The sequence below is a fragment of the Sturnira hondurensis genome, unplaced genomic scaffold, assembly GCF_014824575.4.
Source record: "Sturnira hondurensis isolate 20B ecotype Veracruz unplaced genomic scaffold, ASM1482457v3 Scaffold0021354, whole genome shotgun sequence".
NCBI classification, from domain to species: Eukaryota; Metazoa; Chordata; class Mammalia; order Chiroptera; family Phyllostomidae; genus Sturnira; species Sturnira hondurensis.
The window spans coordinates 1-7,036 of NW_028093985.1; the positions used below are offsets into that span (position 1 = coordinate 1).

At 38.2% G+C, this 7,036-nt stretch overlaps 1 long non-coding RNA gene across 1 annotated transcript; it reads left to right on the forward strand.

Annotated features, from left to right (window-relative positions):
* Positions 1-342: 342 nt before the first annotated feature.
* LOC118977348 (uncharacterized) lies at positions 343-6,211 on the forward strand. The gene is made up of 3 exons (XR_005064500.1): positions 343-549; positions 3,656-3,697; positions 5,188-6,211. It is a non-coding gene; the product is annotated as an uncharacterized LOC118977348 (long non-coding RNA).
* The last annotated feature ends 825 nt before the right edge of the window (positions 6,212-7,036 follow it).

Here is a 7,036-nt window from a genome sequence, read left to right on the forward strand (position 1 = left end):
TCAGCATGCATTAAAAATATTCCTTAACTTCAATTGTAAATAAACTTTTGCACTTAGGGAAAAAAACATATATTGCATTATCATATTATATGTTCAGAATAAATGGGTTCTTAAGACTTGAACCTAAAATTTCATAGTTTTTAATTTTATTTCTAAAAATTATGTAGGCATAGTATTTTAAAAACATGATCAGTGATGTGTAATGTGTAATTCTTCTTAAGAGAACTTATTTGCGACCCACTTTTCTATTCCCCGTAAACTACAAAAAGAAAACAAGAATGTCATTCTCTACATCCCGTCAGTTTTATGTTTGAGGAAGAAGCACTGCATATTATGTCTGCTAAGGATACATAGTCCTTTTCTTGCTGAATTTTTAGGGAATATCCGCCTATCACTTCGGATCATCAGAGACAACTCTATAAGCGAAGTTTCGACACTGGCCTGCAGGAGTACAAGCGCCTCCAAGCTGAACTTGATGAGATCAATAAAGAACTCTCTCGTCTGGATAAAGAATTGGATGACTATAGAGAAGAAAGTGAAGAGTACATGGTAAATTCAAACTTGATAATTAATATATTATGTATACTTTTATTCTGATCTATGGAAATCCAGTATCCCTCATACTTATCTTGATACAAAATTTGCTAGTAATTATCAAACTGTAACTTCATTGAAGAATAATTGAAATTGAGTCTTGGATGAAAGTCTTCCAAATTGAAGCCTGTACTAATACTAATGGAGTTAAGAATTACAAAGCAATAGTCTATGTACATATATCCCATCCTAGTTAAAAGAAAACAACTATATTATTTTTTTCTGTTTACATACCCAATTCATTTTTTCTGTAAAAAATTCAAACAGTATGGAATTGTAGAAATTTTTTAAATTCCATTGCCTGGTTATGACCAAAATATTAGTTTTTGAACTAGCCCCTGCATGTAGAAGTGCATCTGGACACACACATCATCTATGATAAAGAATTGTATGTTTTATCTATATTTTTCCTGCTTTTTTACTCAAAAACAATTTTTGTTTGTTTTCCCCTGATCACCTGGCTGAGATGGTATTTGTCTCTATAAAGTTACTCTGTCCTTTTTAACCCCCCTTCCACATTACACTCTTAGGAAGGAGGCAGCACTGCACTGATGACACTTAAGGGACTGGGAATTTTGCTGTAGCTCGCCGGAGGCAGTGCACCTACACAGACTGTTTGGGGTTCCTCTGCATGGGAAATGCGTCACTTTTAACATTTTTAAATTTATTTAGTCGGTCACTTACATTAGCATGGATTCATGGATGTCTTAATTTATACTTTGAGTTATAATCAAATACTACTTTACTTTGTTGCCTGCATTGTTACAGCTGTGACCGTTGGGAACTCTTTCAGTTGCCTCTTTTGTCTGTTCAGTGTAGCCCCATCCTTGGGGGGGGGTTTCTTTTTAAATGCTTTCTGCCCTGCCTATATCCTATCCTGTGTGTGTCTTTTTAAGATTTTATTTATTTGTCTTTAGAGAGGAAGGGAAGGAGAAAGGGAGAGAAATATCAATGTATTGTTGCCTCTCATGTGTTTCCTGCTGGGAACTGGCCTGCAACCCAGGCATGTGCCCTGATTAGGAATTGAACCACGATCCTTTGGTTCACAGGCCCACGCTCAATTCACTGAGCTGCACCAGCCAGGGCCTGTGTGGTTTTTTTTAGTCCTCACCTGAGGATATGTTCATTGATTTTAGAGAGGAAAGGGGAGAGGCAGCGAGAGAGAAATGTTGATTGGTTGCCTTCTTTATGCACCCTGACCGTGTATCAAACCTGTAACCTAGGCATGTGTCCTGACTGGGGATTGAATCTGCAACCTTTTGTTGCTCTGGACTGGGCTCCAAGTGGGCCACCCAGGCAGGGCTCTCCTGCTTTTTTACTCAACAACAGCCTGTGGTTATCTTTTCATATCAATAATAAGAATATATATTTTGCCATATAACGTGCACATTTTTGCCCAAGTTTTTGCGGGAAAAACAAGGATGTGCATTATACATGGGTATAGTAATGGGCATAATAATCCCATGTATAATGCACACAAAACTATGGGTATGCATTATACATGAGAGTGCATGATGCAGGGCAAAATACAGTACTTACAAAATTTATCTGTTAAAAATAACTATACAATACTCAATTCTGTGGTTACCATAATTTACTTTAGAGTCACCCTCTGCCCCTGACTGGTGTGGCTCAGTGGGTCTGGCATCATCCTACAAATTAAAAGGTTGCTGGTTTGATTCCCAGTCAGGGCACATGCCTGGGTTGCAAGCCAAATCCCTGATTGGGGGCGTGAAAGAGGCAACTGTTCGATGTTTCTCTCTCGCATTGATGTTTCTCTCTCTCTTTCACCCTCCCTTCCCCTCGCTCTAAAAATAAATAAAATCTAAAAAAAGAAAGTCATCCTGTGTGAGTAGACATTCAGATATGTCTACCTGCTGTCCCCGCCTACTCAGTAGTACCAGTAACATGCTGGTGAACCTCTCCATATTTGCGTATTTGTATAGCTAGAACAAATTCCAGAATATAAAATTGCTGAGTCAGAAGTTATGCACATTTAAATTTTTATTGCAAAACTAATCTCCAGGAAGATTATATCAACTGCATTCCTGCTAATGATGCTCTAGAGGCTCATCTGATGCACATTTCACGAATACTTAGTGCCTGAAAAATTACTGCCTTATGTCTTAGATATTAGTACTTAAACTTTTTTTTATCACATCATTCATTTATTGGAACCTCATATTCATTTTATAAAATACCCTTTGCTATTTTTAATTGGGGTGATCTGCTTTTCAGTTTTGAAGCATTTGTTTATATAGTTCAATTTAACTATTGTTTTATGGCTGTTGTATGGTGTTGTCATAAAACTTTCTCAACTCAAGGACACATGTAGAAGTGCTGAAATGAGAAAGATAAATACAATCCTGAGTCAGCCCTCAAAGAGCTCATATCCTAAGGGAGAAACTGATATCTAAACAACTTAGACAATGTGACTAATGCCATATTCACATCATGTGTAGATAGTACTGTAACTGATTGCTGGGGGAAGGAATAAGGTCTGATGAAGGCCTGAAAAGTTCAGGAGAGCCTTCATTGCGGGGCAGCCATTGCAGATTCTCCCAGACTGGGGAGGGGTACATGAGGACAGCCATAAGGAAAACATGTTAGAAATCTGGAAGCATTAACATGCTGTTTTTAAAAGGAATTGCAAGTGGTGGGAGTTAGTAAGTCTGGAAAGGTGGGAGACTAGATTAGTAGAGGAATTAATGGGGAGCTCTGACCAGTTTTATAATGGGATATAACCTGATCAGAGCTGTGCTTTGCAAGACCTCTGTGGTGTTGGCATGGCACATGGACTGGCACGGGGAAAGAGGAGAGACAGCAGAACAAGTCATGACCTGCCCATGTGAACGGAACGTAAGGTCAGTTACTGATTTCTCGTCACCGGCTTCCTCAGGCCTCCTCCTGACCATGATAGCTTTGCAAGCTTTAAGACTTTGTTATGTTAATTTCCTGTATTTTTTTGGCAGTTTTACCTTCAAAATATAGCATCAGTAATGTTATTTTTGAAAAAGGAAATACGCCATTGAACGTATTCCCTTGTGTTTCTCATTAATAGGCTGCTGCTGATGAATACAATAGACTGAAGGAAGTTAAAGGAGTAAGTATCCCATATGGTGAGATTCTTTTAGGAAGAATTTTTCTGTTACATGTTTTTCCTTTAATCTTTAAAATGACTATGAATCCCTTGTCACCCATGCACTGATTATGGACGAAAGGCCCAATAGTTGCAAGATAAATTATACCCAAGAAGTTGGAACCTTAATTTCAGCTGTTTGCAGCTGCAACCAATACCGATTTTTTAAAACTGTTTTAAAGGTTGAAGTATATATGTGAAAAAGTATAGAAATCAAAGTGTACAACTGGGTAAATTTTCACAAAGCAATCACACACCTTTGTACCTGGTGCTCAGATCAAAGAATACATTTCCTAGTACCCCTGACAATTCCCTCCTGTACTCTCTTCCAGTTTTTAAATTCTTTCCAGATGTAACCACCATCCCACCGTCCCAACTTCTAACATTATTGATTAATTTTGCCTGTTTTGAACCTCACAACTGGAAACATGTATGTGTTATTTTTAAAAAAGATGTATTTACTGATTTGAGAGGGACAGACACAAGGTTGATTGGTTATTCCACTATGCATTCACTGGTTGCTTCTTCTGTGTGCCCTGACCTGGGATTGAACCCACAACCTTGGTGTATCAGGTCAACACTCCAGTTGAGCTACCTGGCCAGGACTGATTCTCTTGCTCTGTACTATGTGAGATCCATTCATGTTTTGGCATGTAGTTGTAGATCATTTATTTTTACTTATTTTGTGAATAAAACACAACTTACTCATTTATTCTTTCATTAATGAGCCATTTGGGTTGTTTCCTGGCTAGGACTTTTACAACCAGCACAGCTTCAAACATTTAAGTGTCTGTGTACGTGTGCACACACATGTTAGGTATATACTTTGGAATGAGATTGTAGGATCATTGGGCAAGTGTGTATCTGGTGCTGTCCAACAGCTTTCCTGGTTTGCGCCAGTTCATGGGCCCACCAAGAAGTGTGCATTCCTATTGCCCTATATTCTTACCAACACTTGCCATTATCACTTTTTCTTGACTTCAGATGCTTTTTTTTGTTTTTAAAAGATTTTGTATTAATTTTTTAAATTACAAAACATCACTTTAAATGCAAGAGTTTAAAAGCATTCACAGTTTCCTGTCTCACGTGCCATTTATCCAGTTCCTCTTTCCGAAGTTAACTGATATCACCAGTTGTTGTTTTACTGAATTTTTAGATGATCTTTGTGTTAGCAAAGGTCCAATAAGCACTTTTTGTCACTTTACAAATCATTAGAAATGAGTGTATCCTTTGTAGAACTCCGGTTAGAAGACCTTGTACAGTGAAGACAATCAGCTGCCTGTCTAGTCTGAGATACCGCCAGGTGCCTTGTGTAGGTCATGTCCTTGGACTCTCCCAACAGTTCTGTCTGACTAGTGCTCCCCCTGTTTTTCACTTCACCTCTGCCCTCCCAGCAGCTACGCATAAGCCATTTTTATATTGTTAAATTCACCTGCTTTATTTTTTCCTTTTAGTCTGCAGATTACAAAAGTAAAAGGAATTATTGCAAACAGTTGAAGAGTAAGTTGTCACACATCAAGAAAATGGTTGGAGACTATGACAGAGGGAAGACAGAAGGCAGGGTCCAGATCGTCTGAGTGGCCAAGAGGTGTCTGGTGTCTCAGCGATGCTGTCAGGATGCGGAATGACTTTGGACTCCAACCAGAGAGGACAAACCTTTGTGACCATTACAGAGTTTTGGTAGCTTTAATATCATCGGTATTGAAGCATTTTATCAGAAGTACCTTTTGATAATCAACTGGGCTGAACACTCCAATTAAGGATATTATGCTTTAAACTTTGGTTCTTTTATTAAGAACTAACTTGTTTGAGGTTTTTAAACTGTTGACCTTAAAGGAAGGTCGCTGAGTGGACTGTGCTGTGAACTTCCGTGCCCGAGGCCGCTGTGCCTTAGTGCTTCATTATTTTGAATAGGTGGTCTCATTTAGTCCTCCCAGAGTGCTCCCTTACCATAACTATTATTTATAATCATTCCTTCTCAGATGAGGAAACTGGGTCCCTGCAATGAAGTGAAACTGCTTATTTCCTAGCCTGCAGTTTTGGTTAAGTCTGTTCTATGACTCTATTAATAAAGTCCCTGGCCATTCACATTTTAGCTACTGTGGATATTGCATTCTACCAACCTCCCTATTGATATTTTTGTGTGTGTAAATGGTTAAAAGAGCTTTTTGTTGTTTTATGTTATCTTGGTAATAAAGATCATGTAAAAGTAACAAATTTTGAATTTTAAAGCTTGTAAATACATATTTACTTTTTAAAATCAATTTAAAACCACTGGTTAGAATTTTATTGTATATTTTTAAATACTTTTTAATCTTTTATGGTTTACATGCTTTTTTAAAAGACCAGCTAGGCCTTTTCATTATATTAGAGCATCCGATTACATCTGCAGTTTGGTTGTGACTTGAAATGTGTCTCACAGGGATGTTCAAGTTCTATACGTATTTTATAAGGTGTACACCAGATGTTTTCTTTCTATAACATGCCTGTTTGATGCCATTGGAGCTGTTAATTTTAAGCTGTACAAAACTACACTCAGCAATGGTATCTGTTATTGTTGTAAACTATTTTGGGTGCTGTACTGGTTGCTTATTTCCCAGTCTTTCAGCTCTAAGAAGGCCAATTGTCTGACACTCGAATCCAGTACAATAAAATATCAAATATTTCAGATCGTGCCCTTAAATATCAACACTTTTATTAGTAAAGTAAAATTAGCTGATAATACTGGGCATATCACTAGCCAAGTTGACTGAGCATCCCCCCAGTTTAGAACTCTGTTTTGGTGAAAATATTTTGATGAATTTGTAATTAATCATTGGTAGTATACAATTCAGTTATATTTAGGTATAACTGAAGGAAGGAAGAGAGGAAGGAAGATAGGGAGAGAGAAAGAAATATCAACTTGTTGCTCCACTCACTCGTGCATTCATTGGTTGCTTCTTGTATGTGCCCTGACTGGGGTCAAAACCACAACCTTGGCGTATTGGGACGATGCTCTAACCAACTGAGCTACCCAGCCAGGGCCCAAAGGCATACTTTTAAGTAATGTTTCCACTTTAACACCGATTTCTTCAAATTGAAGAAATTCGCCCTGGCTGGTGTGACTCAGTGGATTGAGTGCCAGCCTGCGAGCCAAAGGGTCGCTGGTTCAATTCCCAGTCAGGGCACATGCCTGGGTTGCAGGCCAGGTCCCCACTGCAGGCCACGCAAGAGGCAACCACACATTGATGTTTCTCTCCCACTCTGTCTCTCTTCCCCTCACTCTAAAAATAAGTAAATATAATCTTAAAAGATATATTTTAA